Below are 19,926 nucleotides of genomic sequence, written 5' to 3'. Positions count from 1 at the left end.
ATAGATAGATAGATAGATAGATAGATAGATAGATAGATAGATAGATAGATAGATAGATAGATAGATTAGCATGTTATTAGCATGATTCTAGCATGAATTAGCATGTTTTTAACATGATTCTAGCATGAATTAGCATGTTACAACATGATTTTAGCGTAAATTAGCATGTTACTAGCATGATTTTAGCATGAATTAGCATGATTCTAGCATGAATTAGCATGTTGTTAGCATGATTCTAGCATGAATTAGCATGTTGTTAGCACGATTCTAGCATTAATTAGCATGTTACTAGCATGATTCTAGCATGAATTAGCATGTTGTTAGCATGATTCTAGCATGAATTAGCATGTTACTAGCATGATTTTAGCATGAATTAGCATGTTACTAGCATGATTCTAGCATGAATTAGCATGCTACTAGCATGAATTAGCATGTTGTTAGCATGATTCTAGCATGAATTAGCATGTTGTTAGCATGATTCTAGCATGAATTAGCATGTTACTAGCATGATTTTAGCATGAATTAGCATGTTACTAGCATGATTCTAGCATAAATTAGCATGTTGTTAGCATGATTCTAGCATGAATTAGCATGCTACTAGCATGATTCTAGCATGAATTAGCATGTTGTTAGCATGATTCTAGCATGAATTAGCATGTTGTTAGCATGATTCTAGCATGAATTAGCATGTTACTAGCATGATTCTAGCATAAATTAGCATGTTACTAGCATGATTCTAGCATGAATTAACATGCTACTAGCATGATTCTAGCATGAATTAGCATGTTGTTAGCATGATTTTAGCATGAATTAGCATGTTACTAGCATGATTCTAGCATAAATTAGCATGTTGTTAGCATGATTCTAGCATGAATTAGCATGTTGTTAGCATGATTCTAGCATGAATTAGCATGTTACTAGCATGATTTTAGCATGAATTAGCATGTTACTAGCATGATTCTAGCATAAATTAGCATGTTACTAGCATTATTCTAGCATGAATTAGCATGTTACTAGCATGATTCTAGCATGAATTAGCATGTTGTTAGCATGATTCTAGCATGAATTAGCATGTTACTAGCATGATTCTAGCATGAATTAGCATGTTGTTAGCATGATTCTAGCATGATTTAGCATGTTGTTAGCATGATTCTAGCATGAATTAGCATGTTACTAGCATGATTCTAGCATGAATTAGCATGTTGTTAGCATGATTCTAGCATGAATTAGCATGTTACTAGCATGATTCTAGCATGAATTAGCATGTTGTTAGCATGATTCTAACATCAATTTGAATGTTACTAGCATGATTCTAGCATGGATTAGCATGTTGTTAGCATGATTCTAGTATAAATTAGCATGTGACTAGCATGATTCTAGCATGAATTAGCATGTGACTAGCATGATTCTAGCATGAATTAGCATGTAACTAGCATGTTTCTAGCATGAATTAGCATATTGTTAGCATGATAGATAGATAGATAGATAGATAGATAGATAGATAGATAGATACAGACACAGACAGACAGACAGACAGACAGACAGACAGACAGATACAGACAGACAGATAGATAGATAGATAGATAGATAGATAGATAGATAGATAGATAGATAGATAGAAAGATGTAGATAGATAGATAGATAGGTAGAGGTAGATAGATAGATAGATAGATAGATAGATAGATAGATAGATAGATAGATAGATAGATAGATAGATAGATAGATAGATAGATAGATAGATAGATAGAAAGATGTAGATAGATAGATAGATAGATAGATAGATAGATAGATAGATAGATAGATAGATAGATAGATGGTGTATGAGCATGAGTCAAACAAGCCAACCCCCGCCTCTCTACGATGTTCTGATGCTGAGATATAGCTGGTGTCATATCGTTGCTAGGTTAGTCTGTTTTGTTGCTATGGAGTTGATTGACAGCTAAGACTGATGATGTATACAAGCTTCTTGCCAGTATGAACAGTTAAAAACAATCCCCATGTCTCTATCACACTGCAGCATGACAATATCAGTCTGAACCTCTTTAATGGCAGTCTATGGGACAGTTGCTAGGGTGCAGTATCTGGTTGTTAGGGTGTGGCTAGAAAGTTAAAAGGCCATCGGTGATTGGCTGCTGGCTAGACTGAGTTAAATGAGCTCAGCCATTAGTCTGTAGGACAGTTTGATGCAGAGTTATGAGCTCACAAAGTTTGATCCAATGTAAAGTCAATGAGAGTCTTTTGCAATGGAAGTCTATGGGACGGTTTCTAGGGTCCAAAAGTGGTTGCTAGGGCGTGGCCAGAAAGTTTAAAGGTGATCAGTCATTGGCAGATTGATGGTCTGAGTTAAATGAGCCTAGTTAGAAGTCTGTGTGACATTCTGACGCGGAGTTATGAGGTCGCAAAGTTTGATCCAATGTTACGTCTATGGGATTTTTCCGACGGTCCCGGGACGTTTTTCGGAAAACCGAAAGTCGGATCAGTCGGAAAAGATATAGCAACTCGAGTCAGAATAGTTCGGAGGTCTGACCCAAGTTTGATGGTCATAGCTTGAAAGGCCTAGGACGAGATAGAGTTTAATTTTTAGTCTCAGAAGAAGAATAATAATATAGAATAATAACTAGATTCTTAAAGTTTGAGAACAAACTTTGAGGCTGGCTTGTGAAAGCCTGACGGTAATAGTTTATTTAGTTTAAACAGTTTTTAAAACTATGAAAAGATAGATAGATAGATAGATAGATAGATAGATAGATAGATAGATAGATAGATAGATAGATAGATAGATAGATAGATAGATAGATAGATAGATTAGCATGTTATTAGCATGATTCTAGCATGAATTAGCATGTTTTTAACATGATTCTAGCATGAATTAGCATGTTACAACATGATTTTAGCGTAAATTAGCATGTTACTAGCATGATTTTAGCATGAATTAGCATGATTCTAGCATGAATTAGCATGTTGTTAGCATGATTCTAGCATGAATTAGCATGTTGTTAGCACGATTCTAGCATTAATTAGCATGTTACTAGCATGATTCTAGCATGAATTAGCATGTTGTTAGCATGATTCTAGCATGAATTAGCATGTTACTAGCATGATTTTAGCATGAATTTGCATGTTACTAGCATGATTCTAGCATGAATTAGCATGCTACTAGCATGAATTAGCATGTTACTAGCATGATTCTAGCATGAATTAGCATGTTGTTAGCATGATTCTAGCATGAATTAGCATGTTACTAGCATGATTTTAGCATGAATTAGCATGTTACTAGCATGATTCTAGCATAAATTAGCATGTTGTTAGCATGATTCTAGCATGAATTAGCATGCTACTAGCATGATTCTAGCATGAATTAGCATGTTGTTAGCATGATTCTAGCATGAATTAGCATGTTACTAGCATGATTCTAGCATAAATTAGCATGTTACTAGCATGATTCTAGCATGAATTAGCATGCTACTAGCATGATTCTAGCATGAATTAGCATGTTGTTAGCATGATTTTAGCATGAATTAGCATGTTACTAGCATGATTCTAGCATAAATTAGCATGTTGTTAGCATGATTCTAGCATGAATTAGCATGTTGTTAGCATGATTCTAGCATGAATTAGCATGTTACTAGCATGATTCTAGCATGAATTAGCATGTTGTTAGCATGATTCTAGCATGAATTAGCATGTTACTAGCATGATTCTAGCATAAATTAGCATGTTGTTAGCATGATTCTAGCATGAATTAGCATGCTACTAGCATGATTCTAGCATGAATTAGCATGAATTAGCTTGTTGTTAGCATGATTCTAGCATGAATTAGCATGTTACTAGCATGATTTTAGCATGAATTAGCATGTTACTAGCATGATTCTAGCATAAATTAGCATGTTACTAGCATTATTCTAGCATGAATTAGCATGTTACTAGCATGATTCTAGCATGAATTAGCATGTTGTTAGCATGATTCTAGCATGAATTAGCATGTTACTAGCATGATTCTAGCATTAATTAGCATGTTGTTAGCATGATTCTAGCATGAATTAGCATGTTGTTAGCATGATTCTAGCATGAATTAGCATGTTACTAGCATGATTCTAGCATGAATTAGCATGTTGTTAGCATGATTCTAGCATGAATTAGCATGTTACTAGCATGATTCTAGCATGAATTAGCATGTTGTTAGCATGATTCTAACATCAATTTGAATGTTACTAGCATGATTCTAGCATTAATTAGCATGTGAATAGCATGATTCTAGCATGGATTAGCATGTTGTTAGCATGATTCTAGTATAAATTAGCATGTGACTAGCATGATTCTAGCATGAATTAGCATGTGACTAGCATGATTCTAGCATGAATTAGCATGTAACTAGCATGTTTCTAGCATGAATTAGCATATTGTTAGCATGATAGATAGATAGATAGATAGATAGATAGATAGATAGATAGATAGATAGATAGATAGATAGATAGATAGATAGATAGATAGATAGATAGATAGATAGATAGATACAGACAGACAGACAGACAGACAGACAGACAGACAGACAGATAGATAGATAGATAGATAGATAGATAGATAGAAAGATGTAGACAGATAGATAGATAGATAGATAGATAGATAGATAGATAGATAGATAGATAGATAGATAGATAGATAGATAGATAGATAGATAGATAGATAGATAGAAAGATGTAGATAGATAGATAGATAGATAGATAGATAGATAGATAGATAGATAGATAGATAGATAGATAGATAGATAGATAGATGGTGTATGAGCATGAGTCAAACAAGCCAACCCCCGCCTCTCTACGATGTTCTGATGCTGAGATATAGCTGGTGTCATATCGTTGCTAGGTTAGTCTGTTTTGTTGCTATGGAGTTGATTGACAGCTAAGACTGATGATGTATACAAGCTTCTTGCCAGTATGAACAGTTAAAAACAATCCCCATGTCTCTATCACACTGCAGCATGACAATATCAGTCTGAACCTCTTTAATGGCAGTCTATGGGACAGTTGCTAGGGTGCAGTATCTGGTTGTTAGGGTGTGGCTAGAAAGTTAAAAGGCCATCGGTGATTGGCTGCTGGCTAGACTGAGTTAAATGAGCTCAGCCATTAGTCTGTAGGACAGTTTGATGCAGAGTTATGAGCTCACAAAGTTTGATCCAATGTAAAGTCAATGAGAGTCTTTTGCAATGGAAGTCTATGGGACGGTTTCTAGGGTCCAAAAGTGGTTGCTAGGGCGTGGCCAGAAAGTTTAAAGGTGATCAGTCATTGGCAGATTGATGGTCTGAGTTAAATGAGCCTAGTTAGAAGTCTGTGTGACATTCTGACGCGGAGTTATGAGGTCGCAAAGTTTGATCCAATGTTACGTCTATGGGATTTTTCCGACGGTCCCGGGACGTTTTTCGGAAAACCGAAAGTCGGATCAGTCGGAAAAGATATAGCAACTCGAGTCAGAATAGTTCGGAGGTCTGACCCAAGTTTGATGGTCATAGCTTGAAAGGCCTAGGACGAGATAGAGTTTAATTTTTAGTCTCAGAAGAAGAATAATAATATAGAATAACTAGATTCTTAAAGTTTGAGAACAAACTTTGAGGCTGGCTTGTGAAAGCCTGACGGTAATAGTTTATTTAAACAGTTTTAAAAAGTATGAAAAGATAGATAGATAGATAGATAGATAGATAGATAGATAGATAGATAGATAGATAGATAGATAGATAGATAGATAGATAGATGTTGTTAGCATGATTCTAGCATGAATTAGCATAATGTTAGCATGATTCTAGCATAAATTTGCATGTTGTTAGCATGATTCTAGCATGAATTAGCATGTTGTTAGCATGATTCTAGCATGATTTAGCATGTTGTTAGCATGATTCTAGCATGATTTAGCATGTTGTTAGCATAATTCTAGCATGAATTAGCATGTTACTAGCATGATTCTAGTATGAATTAGCATGTTACTAGCATGATTCTAGCATGATATAGCATGTTACTAGCATGATTCTAGCATGAATTAGCATGTACCTAGCATGATTTTAACATGAATTAGCATGTTACTATCATGATTTTAGCATGAATTAGCACGATTCTAGCATGAATTAGCAGGTTGTTAGCATGATTCTAGCATGAATTAGCATGTTACTAGCATGATTCTAGCATGAATTATCATGTTGTTAGCATGATTCTAGCATGAATTAGTATGTTACTAGCATGATTCTAGCATGAATTAGCATGTTACTGACATGATTCTAGCATAAATTAGCATGTTGTTAGCACGATTCTAGCATGAATTAGCATTTGACTAGCATGATTCTAGCATGAATTAGCGTGTGACTAGCATGATTCTAGCATGAATTAGCATGTTGTTAGCATGATTATAGCATGTATTAGCATGTTACTAGCATGATTCTAGCATGAATTATCATGTTGTTAGCATGATTCTAGCATGAATTAGTATGTTACTAGCATGATTCTAGCATGAATTAGCATGTTACTGACATGATTCTAGCATAAATTAGCATGTTGTTAGCACGATTCTAGCATGAATTAGCATTTGACTAGCATGATTCTAGCATGAATTAGCGTGTGACTAGCATGATTCTAGCATGAATTAGCATGTTGTTAGCATGATTCTAGCATGAATTAGCATGTTACTAGCATGATTCTAGCATGAATTAGCATGTTGTTAGCATGATTCTAACATGAATTAGCATGCTACTAGCATGATTCTAACATGAATTAGCATGTTGTTAGCATGATTCTAGCATGAATTAGCATGTGACTAGCATGATTCTAGCATGAATTAGCATGTTGTTAGCATGATTCTAGTATGAATTAGCATGTGACTGGCATGATTCTAGCATGAATTAGCATGTGACTAGCATGATTCTAGCATGAATTAGCATGTAACTAGCATGATTCTAGCATGAATTAGCATGTGACTAGCATGATTCTAGCATGAATTAGCATGTAACTAGCATGATTCTAGCATGAATTAGCATGTTGTTAGCATGATGGATAGATAGATAGAGGTAGATAGATAGATAGATAGATAGATAGATAGATAGATAGATAGATAGATAGATAGATAGATAGATAGATAGATAGATAGATAGATAGATAGTTAGAGATAGATAGATGATAGATAGATAGATAGATAGATAGATAGATAGATAGATAGATAGATAGATAGATAGATAGATAGATAGTTAGAGATAGATAAATAGATAGATAGATAGATAGATAGATAGATAGATAGATAGATAGAGGTAGATAGATAGAGAGATAGATAGATAGATAGATAGATAGATAGATAGATAGATAGATAGATAGATAGATAGATAGGTAGAGGTAGATAGATAGATGGTGTGCGAGCCTGATTCAAACAAGCCAACCCCCGCCTCTCTACGATGTTCTGATGCTGAGATATAGCTGCTGTTATATCGTTGCTAGGTTAGTCTGTTTTGTTGCTATGGAGTTGATTGACAGCTTAGACTGATGATGTATCAAAGCTTCTTGCCAGTATGAACAGTTAAAAACAACCCCCATGTCTCTATCACACTGCAGCATGACAATATCAGTCTGAACCTCTTTAATGGCAGTCTATGGGACAGTTGCTAGGGTGCAGTATCTGGTTGTTAGGGTGTGGCTGGAAAGTTAAAAGGCCATCAGTGATTGGCTGCTGGCTAGACTGAGTTAAATGAGCTCAATCATTAGTCTGTAGGACAGTCTGATGCAGAGTTATGGGTTCACAAAGTTTGATCCCATGTAAAGTCAATGAGAGTATTTTGCAATGGAAGTCTATGGGACGGTTTCTAGGGTCCAAAAGTGGTTGCTAGGGCGTGGCCAGAAAGTTTAAAGGTGGTCAGTCATTGGCAGTTTGATAGTCTGAGTTAAATGAGCCCAGTCAGAAGTCTGTGTGACATTCTGATGCGGAGTTATGAGGTCACAAAGTTTGATCCAATGTTATGTCTATGGGATTTTTCCGACGGTCCCGGGACGTTTTTCGGAAAACCGAAAGTCGGATCAGTCGGAAAGGATATAGCAACTCGAGTCAGAATAGTTCGGAGGTCTGACCCGAGTTTGATGGTCATAGCTTGAAAGGCCTAGGACGAGATAGAGTTTAATTTTTAGTCTCAGAAGAAGAATAATAATATTAATAATAATAAGTTTAATAGGATAACAGTAGTCTGGCTTGCTACACAAGCCAGCCTAATAATAATAAGTTTAATAGGATAACAGTAGTCTGGCTTGCTACACAAGCCAGCCTAATAATAAGTTTAATAGGATAACAGTAGTCTGGCTTGCTACACAAGCCAGCCTAACTAGATTCTTAAAGTTTGAGAACAAACTTTGAGGCTGGCTTGTGAAAGCCTGACGGTAATAGTTTATTTAGTTTAAACAGTTTTAAAAAGTATGAAAAGATAGATAGATAGATAGATAGATAGATAGATAGATAGATAGATAGATAGATAGATAGATAGATAGATAGATAGATAGATAGATAGATAGATAGATAGATTAGCATGTTATTACCATGATTTTAACGTGAAATAGCATGTTGTTAACATGATTTTAGCATGAATTAGCATGTTACTAGCATGAGTTTAGCAATAATTAGCATGTTGTTAGCATGATTTTAACATGAATTAGGATGTTGTTAGCACGATTCTAGCATGAATTAGCATGTTACTAGCATGATTCTAGCATGAATTAGCATGTTACTAGCATGATTTTAGCATGAATTAGCACAATTCTAGCATGAATTAGCATGTTGTTAGCATGATTCTAGCATGAATTAGCATGTTGTTAGCATGATTCTAGCATGATTTAGCATGTTACTAGCAAGATTCCAGCATGAATTAGCATGCTACTAGCATGATTCTAGCATAAATTAGCATGTTGTTAGCATGCTTCTAGCATGAATTAGCATGTTACTAGCATGATTCTAGCATGAATTAGCATGTTGTTAGCATGATTCTAACATGAATTAGCATGTTACTAGCATGATTCTAGCATGAATTAGCATGTTGTTAGCATGATTCTAGCATGAATTAGCATTTCACTAGCATGATTCTAGCATGAATTAGCATGTTGTTAGCATGATTCTAGCATGAATTAGCATGTTGTTAGCATGATTCTAGCATGAATTAGCATGTTACTAGCATAATTCTAGCATGAATTAGCATGTTGTTAGCATGATTATAGCATGAATTAGCATGTTACTAGCATGATTCTAGCATGAATTAGCATGTTGTTAGCATGATTCTAGCATGAATTAGCATGATTCTAGCATGAATTAGGATGTTGTTAGCACGATGCTAGCATGAATACTTGGCTAGTCAATATTAGCATGTAGCTAATCACTGCTAGCATGTGTAGCATATAGGAAGTTCCGTTTGCTAGCCTGAGTCAAACGAGCCAATCTCCAAGTCTCTACGATGTTCGGATGCTGAGATATAGCTGTTGATGAATGGTTGCTAGGGTACTTTGTTTTGTTGCTATGGGCGAGGTTACAGAGTGCACTTTAATGTGGTTGGCTGTCTAAGTCAAATGAACCAACCCCCATGTCTGTATGACACTGCTATGCAAAGATATGCATCTTGGCCTATTTTAATGGAAGTCTATGGAATCAATTTGGGGGCGTGGCTTGTGAGCTTCATTATCATATTGAGATGCTCATTGGTTGTCTGAGTCAGATGAGCCATCCCCCAAGTTAATAGGACACTGCTAAGCAAAGATATGCATGTAGGCCAGTTATTAACATGAGTCTAGTATGAATTAGCATGTTACTAGCATGATTCTAGTACAAATTAGCATGTCATTAGCATGTTTCCAGTATGAGTTAGCATGTCATTAGCATGATTAGCATATGAGTAGCATGTTGCTAGCATGATTGGCATGTCATTAGCATGTTAGAATTATAAGCATTTGATAGCAAAGCTAATTACTGTCTATAGGACAGTTGCTAGGGTGCAGTATGTGGTAGTTAGGGGTGTGGCTAGAAAGTCAAAAGGCCATCAGTGATTGGCTGCTGGCTAGACTGAGTTAAATGAGCTCAGCCATTAGTCTCTATGCCTGTCTGATGCAGAGTTATGAGCTCACAAAGTTTGATCCCGTGTAAAGTCATTGAGAGTCTTTTGTAATGGAAGTCTACGGGACAGTTGCTAGGGTGCAGTATGTGGTAGTTAGGGGTGTGGCTACAAAGTTAAAAGCTCATCAGTTATTGGCAGATTGGTAGTCGGAGTTAAATGAGCTCAGCCATTAGTCTGTAGGACAGTCTGATGCAGAGTTATGAGCTCACAAAGTTTGATCCCATGTAAAGTCAATGAGAGTCTTTGTAATGGAAGTCTATGGAACAGTTGCTAGGGTGCAGTATGTGGTAGTTAGGGGTGTGGCTAGAAAGTTAAAAGCTCATCAGTTATTGGCAGTTTGGTATTCGGAGTTAAATGAGCTCAGCCATTAGTCTGTAGGACAGTCTGATTCAGAGTTATGAGCTCACAAAGTTTGATCCCGTGTAAAGTCAATGAGAGTCTTTTGTAATGGAAGTCTACGGGACAGTTGCTAGGGTGCAGTATGTGGTAGTTAGGGGTGTGGCTACAAAGTTAAAAGCTCATCAGTTATTGGCAGATTGGTAGTCGGAGTTAAATGAGCTCAGCCATTAGTCTGTAGGACAGTCTGATGCAGAGTTATGAGCTCACAAAGTTTGATCCCATGTAAAGTCAATGAGAGTCTTTGTAATGGAAGTCTATGGAACAGTTGCTAGGGTGCAGTATGTGGTAGTTAGGGGTGTGGCTAGAAAGTTAAAAGCTCATCAGTTATTGGCAGTTTGGTATTCGGAGTTAAATGAGCTCAGCCATTAGTCTGTAGGACAGTCTGATTCAGAGTTATGAGCTCACAAAGTTTGATCCCATGTTAAGTCAATGAGAGTCTATTGAATGGAAGTCTATGGGACAGTTACTAGGGTCCAAAAGTGGTTGCTAGGGCGTGGCTAGAAAGTTTAAAGGTGATCAGTCATTGGCAGTTTGGTAGTCTGAGTTAAATGAGCCCAGTTAGAAGTCTGTGCAACAGTCTGAAGCAGAGTTATGAGGTCACAAAGTTTGATCCAATGTTAAGTCTATGGGATTTTTCCGACAGTCCCGGGACGTTTTTCGGAAAATCGAAAGTCGGATCAGTCGGAAAAGATATGGCATAAAGAGTCAGACCAGTTTGGAGGTCTGGTGTGAGTTTGGGGGTCATAGCTCGAAAGCTCTAGGAGGAGATAGATTTTGAATTTTAGTCTCAGAAGAAGAAGAATAATATATAAAAAAAATAATAAGTTTAAATAGGATTTCAGTAGTCTGGCTTGTTTCTCAAGCCAGCCTAATAAGTTTAGAAAGGATAACAGTAGTCTGGCTTTGACAAGCCAGCCTAATAAGATAGAGAGTGATGCAGTTTAGGGAGGAGATTGTGATACAGAGGAGGATTAAGCCTCATAAGATTAATTGAGATCATATTGCATTTGAAAGACACAGAATAAAAAGAAGAATATACTAGTTAAACATTTTTCTGAATAATCTCTGTGTGTTTGAAGTGTTTTTAAGTATGAACTAGGCTAAGAGGGGACTGAAATTCCTGACATGTCGACAGTCTGAAAGAAGGTCTGCTTCAGGAGTGGTAAGAATCTGTCTATTTTAAGAACAAAAGTTTCACAGGACAGATAGAAGCTAAAGAGAAAAGATATATTATAAGGTATTAAATAAATAGAAATATTATAAAGTAATATAAGATAAATGAAATAAGGAAATACCGATGATAGAATTAGATTTAATAAATAGAGTTGTGTAATAAAAAACACAACTAGAAGCTATATTAATAAATATTAAGAAATAAAAAACTGAAGCATAGAAATTACTACATATGGATTTAAATAGTTATATTGATCAGGAAATAAATTTATTAATCAGTATGAAACAAATTCATACAATTCATTAAAAGTTAATAATTTGAGTAAATAAAGAATTAGAAGACAAAACTTTAATGAATATTGATTAATTGAAGAGTTAATGATCAAATGTTTAAGGAAAATAAGTTTAAAGAAAAATGAATTAGGAAAATCTATGAGACAAAAATGCTAATTTTTGAAAGGGAAAAGAAGCATAGGAAAATGGAGAAAAAAGAAGTCCAAACATTGTTTAATAGAATAAAAACAAAAGATGTTTAAAAATATATATTAAACAGATAAGATAAAAATTACAAAAAACAGTAACATTTTGAAGAAAACAAGATTTAGCTTTAAAAGATAAAATTATGTTTAAGTGCACTAAAAAATTGTTGTGGCTTAAGTTGACTTGTCATCTGTCTTAAAGTCAGCTACAGGCTGTCATCTGAGCCAACAGCTATTTGTAGTAAAAGCAGTGATTCAGATGTAAAGCAAAGACACTGAGGAGACATTAAAGAACATCATAGAGTGAGTTCAAAAATGTTGTAGTTAATATTTTATGTACTTAAAAAGTGATTGGGAATTACAAATTGCATTTCTGATAGAAAAAATGCTTTAAGTAAACAAACATGTGGAGTTAAATTAGTACTATGAACTCTAAGCTATTGCAGTAAGGATTTTGAACTGTTATATCAGATGTAAGCACCATGTAGTGCTGGTGAATTAAAAACAGAAATGTTAGAGAAATTACATAATGTAAGATTTAATGTAACTAGTGAGGAAGCAGTAGAATAAATTAATAAAAATAAGTGAAGCACAATCTGAAGCCAAAAAAAAATTATTATAAGGACATTTAACAAATAGAAAATTAAGCATATTTACATATGATAAAAATTATTGAGAATTAGAAAAAATAAGTTGTTAAACAGCAAACAAAAATAAATAAATTAATGAATTAATAAAAACAAATTGGATAAAAGGAGTCTTTATTTGATGAAGGAAAAAATGGGAAAGAAGAAAAAAATAAAGAAAAAAATAAGATTTATTAAGTCATGAGCTAAATTCTATATATATATTAATTAAGAGGACATAGGGATGAACTTTGGGGGACTGTAGTCTCGTACCTACCAGACATCTCTGAGTGTACTGGCAAATGGAAAGGTGTGTGAAAAAACACAAAGAGCAAAATGGCTTTGGACACTTGTGACATGAAAAAGAGACATTAAAAAGAGACACTAACAAGAGACCGATGAACTGATCAAAGAGAAAAAACGCTCCACCAGAACTTTACATCAGCTGAGTCAAAGAAAGAAGCCAGCCCAGAGAGAGAGGGGGAAAAACTGTGCCCTGATATGAAGGAATGTCAGGACACCACAGAAGCACCAATCTGTGAGCTTGTTGTCTCAGGTTGCGAGGGGGGATAGTCTGACAGTCCACCTCAAAGTAGCTCCTATAGTCCAAATTAAGTTCAAGCATTACAGAAGGAAAATTAAGAACAAAAGTGTAGCTACCCATTCTTGTATCAAATCAGACTCCTGTCAATTTGAGAGAAATTATTATCATGCAAATTTTTAAGTAAGAAAAAGTGTTATAAGGAAATTTCAAGGTGAAACTTTAAATATTGAATGATATATTATGATGAATGTTAAATAATTTAGGTTTAAGTTTTAATAGGTTTAATCATAAAAGTCCTTAAACATAGAATGATAAATTACAATGCAGCAGACTAACTAAAGAAAAAGAAAAAGCTTTTGATAAGGCAATAAATAAATAGGAGAATAAATAAGAATGGAATTAAGTATTTAAGTTAAAACCAAGTAAAAGAAATATCTTAGCATAATCTTATTGTGAATGGCCTAAATCAAGATTGGATATTGAAAACTGGAAAGAGATTCAAATCTAGAAAAATTATGTATAGTTAAAGAGAAGATTGAAATAACAAGTTGAAATAAAATTCATAGGACATAAGGTCAAAAAGTAACAGTTCTGAATTGCTATAAGAAAAATTGAAAGAGAAAAGTGTTTCAGAAAACAATATAAGGAATTAATAAGGAATAATAGTTAAAACAGAGCAAACAGAAATTTACAATACATACAGTAAGTTTTAGTCAGCTGATAAAAAAATGCATCAAAATTGTATGAACAACTAATTTGAGGGGAATGCCTCGGGAAATAATTATGAGCCAAAAGAAGACAACTCAAAGACAAAAAGGAATTAATATATAGCTCAGAAAATCGATTAGTAAAAGAAAGAAGTGTCAATTTCCAACTAAATGATTGTCATTACAGGACTGAGATGCAGATAAAATCAGCCAGCATAGTCAGGGTTCAAATTAAATCAGATGTAGATCTGCCCAGAAAGAAAAACACTAGATGCTGAAATAGGTATAAAACTCTTTCAAAAAGTGTAAAAATAGGAGCATTAATAGAAACATTTACTGTAATATACAATCTGTCCTAGACATTTCTATTTAAATTTAAAGGAGTAATAAATTATAAGTAACTAATAATATTTAATTGAAGTTAATTTGATAATTAAAATAAATGGTTAATCAAGACAGATAAAAGAGGCTTAATGTTGATAATATGATTTAAGAGTAATCAATAGGAGAAGATTTTCCAGCTGAAGTTCATATTGTATTTGAAGATTTGTTTTTTTTGGATGGTAAATATTTCAAGTATTGGGTTTCTATTGAGTTTATTTTAGGTAACTACCAGAGGAGGGTAGAAACTTGTTTGTACTTGTGTAGGCTGATGACTATCATATATTGTATACACCAGAATGCATAAAGGGTTAAAATTAGGGAGAAGATCTTAGGATGGACACTGTCACAATATGTGGGTGATTGAATTATCTGCAACTTCACAAAGATCTAGTTCAATTAAAAGACTTGAGTGGAGAACATTGCTCCAAACAGTGAGATATGATGACTGTTTTTGGTGTTGACTGGATAGAGAATTATTCCGTAAACAAGCACAGTTGAGAAACTTTGATGAGTAGATGATTGGAGATGGTACCAGAAGCAAATTATGAAGCAGGAACAGTTATTCATTTGTGACGAAAGAAGTACTTCCAAAGATTTGAAACACCAGCAGAAATAAGTTCATAAAAGGTTTGCATTCATAAAGTAATTAAAATCAAAGTTAATAAGTGATCAATAAATAAAAACATCTAAAGGAGTATGAAAAATTATGAATAAAGCAAAAGAGAGAGTAATTGTATTATGCTCAATTACCAGAAATGGCTGAAAGAGATGAAGATGATCCATCAAGGCCAAAGCTTGATGAAAATAATAAACTTAATGGGATTAATTTGCTAACAAGTGCATTGGTGAATGATGGCATGGAAACTGACAGAAACAGGCATCTAACACCGCATCGCATGAACTACTATTGGGTCGACCCTTGCAAGAAACCACATGAAACTTTGCATAAAACCTTGCATATAATCTCACTTATAACCTTGCACATAACCTCTTGGAATGGTTTGCAAAGATGTCTAATGCAGTAGGGACTTTTATGAAGAAACAATTAATTGCCATGTGCAAAGCGATATCTGTGCAGGAAACCAGAAAGGAGCCATGTGAAAGAGCAGTGATACAAGGTCCAATTGGTCCAGCTGATCGAGTCTATCTGAGGATGCTCTGGTGAGCTCAGGAGAAAAGGACCATATCTGGATGAGGGCAAATCCAACAGCTGCCAAAGTGGATGCCATTAATGCGGTACCAATGCCTCAAAGGAGCGAAAGGAAACAACTCCAGCAAGGGAAAGCTGACCGGAAACAGAGGAGCCTGAATATTCCAAAGCTCTAAACTACTAAGTTCAACTTGTGGAAGGAGAAGTTTATCAGAACAAAGTAAAGAGTGATTCTGATAATATGCCTGAATACCACATACAGCAGTGCCACAAGTCAAGGGATGATGAATGCACAACTGCAGATTTCAAAACTCAGACTCTTAACCACACATCTCCATTAAGATCTATTAAAGTCAAGTGAAGATGCTGGTAGCTTAGAAGAAGAGAAACAAGGATGACCAAAGATCAAGATCAACATTTGATGCTTTTTATGTTTGCATATTGAATTTGTTTGCATATTGCTTTTATGGTACCTATATATAATATCACTTCAGTATATTCTAGATGAGTGTGAAAACCAGCAGCTAGGACTGAACCAACTGAATACTTATGCTTAAAACATTGTTGTCTTTGATGTGTTAAGAGAAAAAAACAGAGTAGTCTTTTACTTCCTTCAAATCAAAAGAGAGGGGAGATGTTTGGCTGGACTTCTGTCAAAGTACAGTGGCATAATCTAGTCAATTGATAACAGCTATGTGGCTTATATCAGTCACTAGATAGAGGTAATTAAGAGAACTGGATTATGAAATTGCACTTTGGGTTAAAAGACAATAATATTAAGACTAAAGTCTTAAGAGGAGGGATTGAAGAAGATTTCTATTCTCTCAGTGTGTAGTATTTTCTAAGTGTAAAGCAGTTAATTTTCTCTTCTCAAAATGTATGTAGTGTTTGCAGCAAACATGCCAGCATGTGTTAAAAATACTGTGTAATATGAGTATGCCTGCACAGAAGCAACACTAGGAGAAGGCTATTACTGAATGGCTGATTGTGTAGAATAACTGAATATGAAAAGCACTGATTATATATGTTAAATACTTGTATGAAGCTATATGTGGCAGAAGTTAGAATGAGTAACATATTATCAAGTTATTATCCTATCATAACAATGTATGTAAACCCTTAGTTCCTTTGCATAAGTTGTATCTATACTTTGCTGACATAGACCTGTAACATCTCTGTTGACATGAGCTGGTGGGCTGAGAGCCAAGAATAGCAGGACCCCTTAGACTAGAAAACCTATTCAAAAGTGGTCAAGAGTTAAAAAGAGACACAAAGGGGTGTGTCATAATTACCTGTATAAAGATTATGGAGAACACAGATACTTTAGAAGGTGTCCAGGAGAGACTTCAGAATGCTCTGGGGTCTGCTCTGCTCTTTCTCGGCTTTATTATGGAGAATAAAGTCTATTTTCTGATATTCAAAACCTCCGGTCTGATAATTTCTAATTGATGAGAAGTCGAATTCACGACATGACCCCGTTCAACCCGGGGATGCTGCGGCCACAACGCAAAGTTCTAACCACTATACGATCACGGCAAGCTACGAGACAGCCGTTGTGACCCTTGTGTGGTATGTTCCTCCCTGTTATAAGCCCCTTTCTCTTCAGTGAGAACACTCTGTTGTTTTTCTCCTCCTACCAGAACAACGCTTTACCCAAGAAACAATGGAAATGCAAACAATTGATGACTGCTGCAATTTTAAAAACATGGAGGACATAGTCGGCAGGATTCGAACCTGCGCGGGGAGAGCCTAATGGATTTCTAGTCCATCGCCTTAACCACTCGGCCATGACTACAAGACTGCCTGTGCTGCCATTTCTTTATAGCTAGTACACATATTGTGCATCCAGATGAAACTTTCTTCAAGCAATAGCTCAACGGCAAAAGTTGTGGCTCCACACAATGAGCCTCACACGCCCGAACAGGGACTTGAACCCTGGACCCTCAGATTAAAAGTCTGATGATCTACCGACTGAGCTATCCGAGCTCCACAACAGTAATTTACAAGTAGGCAAGGTTTGGGTTGTGGTCGGCTCAGACCTTTACAGTACACTAAAGTTTACCGTGAGATGGGGTTTTAAGCTTATGGTTGGTGTGGATGTTGCTAAAACACGACAGGTTACTTTGATGTTGGGTTGTTGTAGGTGTAGACATCAGTACAACACAATAGTTTGGACTTCATGTCATGTAGGAGACATTAAATAGATCAATGATAACTGCAGAATGTCTTTCTGCTGTTGTGGAAATGAATGGACACTCAACAATTGAAAAGATTCCTTCCATGCCTTAGAAGCGTGACTTGATCAGTACTTATCTACACAGCATGCTGGCATCAAAGATCCTATTTCTCTTATATCATATCCCTAGTCTTCCACACTTTAGGAAACGTAAACATTCAGGACGTGCCATTAGCACAGCCTGCACTAAAAGAAGGCTGGAGATAACGAACGGAAACACAGAGTGTGACACCAATGTCACCTTGAAAAACCTGCAGTGCCCCGGAATCGAACCGGGGTTGCTGTGGCCACAACGCAGAGTACTAACCACTATACGATCACGGCGAGATACGAACAGCCGTTGTGACCTATGTGTGGTATGTTCCTCCCTGTTATAAGCCCCTTTCTCTTCAGTGAGAACACTCTGTTGTTTTTCGCCTCCTACCAGCACAACGCTTTTCCCAAGAAACAATGGAAATGCAAACAATTGACGACTGCTGCAATTTTAAAAAGGCACAGGACGTAGTCGGCAGGATTCGAACCTGCGCGGGGAGACCCCAATGGATTTCTAGTCCGTCGCCTTAACCACTCGGCCACGACTACAAGACTCACTGTTTTGCAATTTCTTTATGCTTAGTACACATATTGTGCAACCAGATGAAACTTTCATCAAGCGATAGCTCAACTGCAAAAGCTGTGGCTCCACAAAGTGAGCGTCATACGCCCGAACAGGGACTTGAATCCTGGACCCTCAGATTAAAAGTCTGATGCTCTACCGACTGAGCTATCCGGGCTCCACAACAGTCATTCACAAGTAGGCAAGGTTTGGGTTGTGGTCGGCGCAGACCTTTACAGTACACTAAAGTTTACCGTGAGATGGGGTTTTAAGCTTATGGTTGGTGTGGATGTTGCTAAAACACGACAGGTTACTTTGAGGTTGGGTTTATGGTTTTTGTAGGTGTAGACATCAGTACAACACAATAGTTTGGACTTCATGTCATGTAGGAGACATTAAATAGATCAATGATAACTGCAGAATGTCTTTCTGCTGTTGTGGCAATGAATGGACACTCAACAATTGAAAAGATTCCTTCCATGCCTTAGAAGCGTGACTTGATCAGTACTTATCTACACAGCATGCTGGCATCAAAGATCCTATTTCTCTTATATCATATCCCTAGTCTTCCACACTTTAGAAAACGTAAACATTCAGGACGTGCCATTAGCACAGCCTGCACTAAAAGAAGGCTGGAGATAACGGATGGCAACACAGAGTGCGCCACCAATGTCACCTTGAAAAACCTCCCGTGACCCAGATTCGAACCAGGGTTGCTGCGGCCACAACGCAGAGTACTAATCACTATACGATCACGGTGAGCTATGAAACAGCCGTTGTGGCCTATGTGTGGTATGTTCCTCCCTGTGATAAGCCCCATTCTCTTCAGTGAGAACACTCTGTTGTTTTTCTCCTCCTACCAGCACAACGCTTTTCCCAAGAAACAATGGAAATGCAAACAATTGACGACTGCTGCAATTTTAAAAAGGGGGAGGACGTAGTCAGCAGGATTCGAACCTGCGCGGGGAGACCCCAATGGATTTCTAGGCCATCGCCTTAGCCACTCGGCCACGACTACAAGACTGACTGTACTGCCATTTCTTTATGCCTAGTACACATATTGTGCATCCAGATGAAACTTTGATCAAGCGATAGCTCAACAGCAAAAGCTGTGGCTCCACAAAATGAGCGTCACACGCCCGAACAGGGGCTTGAACCCTGGACCCTCAGATTAAAAGTCTGATGCTCTACCGACCGAGCTATCCAGGCTCCACAACAGTAAATCACAAGTAGGCAAGGTTTGGGTTGTGGTCGGCGCAGACCTTTACAGTACACTAAAGTTTACCGTGAGATGGGGTTTTAAGCTTATGGTTGGTGTGGATGTTGCTAAAACACGACAGGTTACTTTGAGGTTGGGTTGTTGTAGGTGTAGACATCAGTACAACACAATAGTTTGGACTTCATGTCATGTAGGAGACATTAAATAGATCAATGATAACTGCAGAATGTCTTACTGCTGTTGTGGAAATGAATGGACACTCAACAATTGAAAAGATTCCTTCCATGCCTTAGAAGCGTGACTTGA

General features: G+C 36.4%; 1 protein-coding gene and 6 non-coding genes across 7 annotated transcripts in view; all 7 read right to left on the bottom strand.

Annotated features, from left to right (window-relative positions):
• The window catches only part of zgc:174696, a 107,331-nt gene that overhangs the window by 47,444 nt on the left and 39,961 nt on the right, over positions 1 to 19,926 (bottom strand). The gene's annotated exons all lie outside the window — the stretch shown is intronic.
• trnas-aga (transfer RNA serine (anticodon AGA)) lies at positions 17,284 to 17,365 on the bottom strand. The gene has a single exon. It is a non-coding gene; the product is annotated as a tRNA-Ser (tRNA).
• On the bottom strand, positions 17,484 to 17,556 carry trnak-uuu (transfer RNA lysine (anticodon UUU)). The gene has a single exon. It is a non-coding gene; the product is annotated as a tRNA-Lys (tRNA).
• On the bottom strand, positions 18,307 to 18,388 carry trnas-aga (transfer RNA serine (anticodon AGA)). Its single transcript has one exon. It is a non-coding gene; the product is annotated as a tRNA-Ser (tRNA).
• On the bottom strand, positions 18,507 to 18,579 carry trnak-uuu (transfer RNA lysine (anticodon UUU)). The gene has a single exon. It is a non-coding gene; the product is annotated as a tRNA-Lys (tRNA).
• trnas-aga (transfer RNA serine (anticodon AGA)) lies at positions 19,338 to 19,419 on the bottom strand. Its single transcript has one exon. It is a non-coding gene; the product is annotated as a tRNA-Ser (tRNA).
• Positions 19,538 to 19,610, bottom strand: trnak-uuu (transfer RNA lysine (anticodon UUU)). The gene has a single exon. It is a non-coding gene; the product is annotated as a tRNA-Lys (tRNA).

Source organism: Danio rerio, chromosome 4, assembly GCF_049306965.1.
Source record: "Danio rerio strain Tuebingen ecotype United States chromosome 4, GRCz12tu, whole genome shotgun sequence".
NCBI classification, from domain to species: domain Eukaryota; kingdom Metazoa; phylum Chordata; class Actinopteri; order Cypriniformes; family Danionidae; genus Danio; species Danio rerio.
The sequence above is the reverse complement of the archived record's forward strand: the minus strand, read 5'-3'. Positions and strand labels throughout refer to the sequence as shown.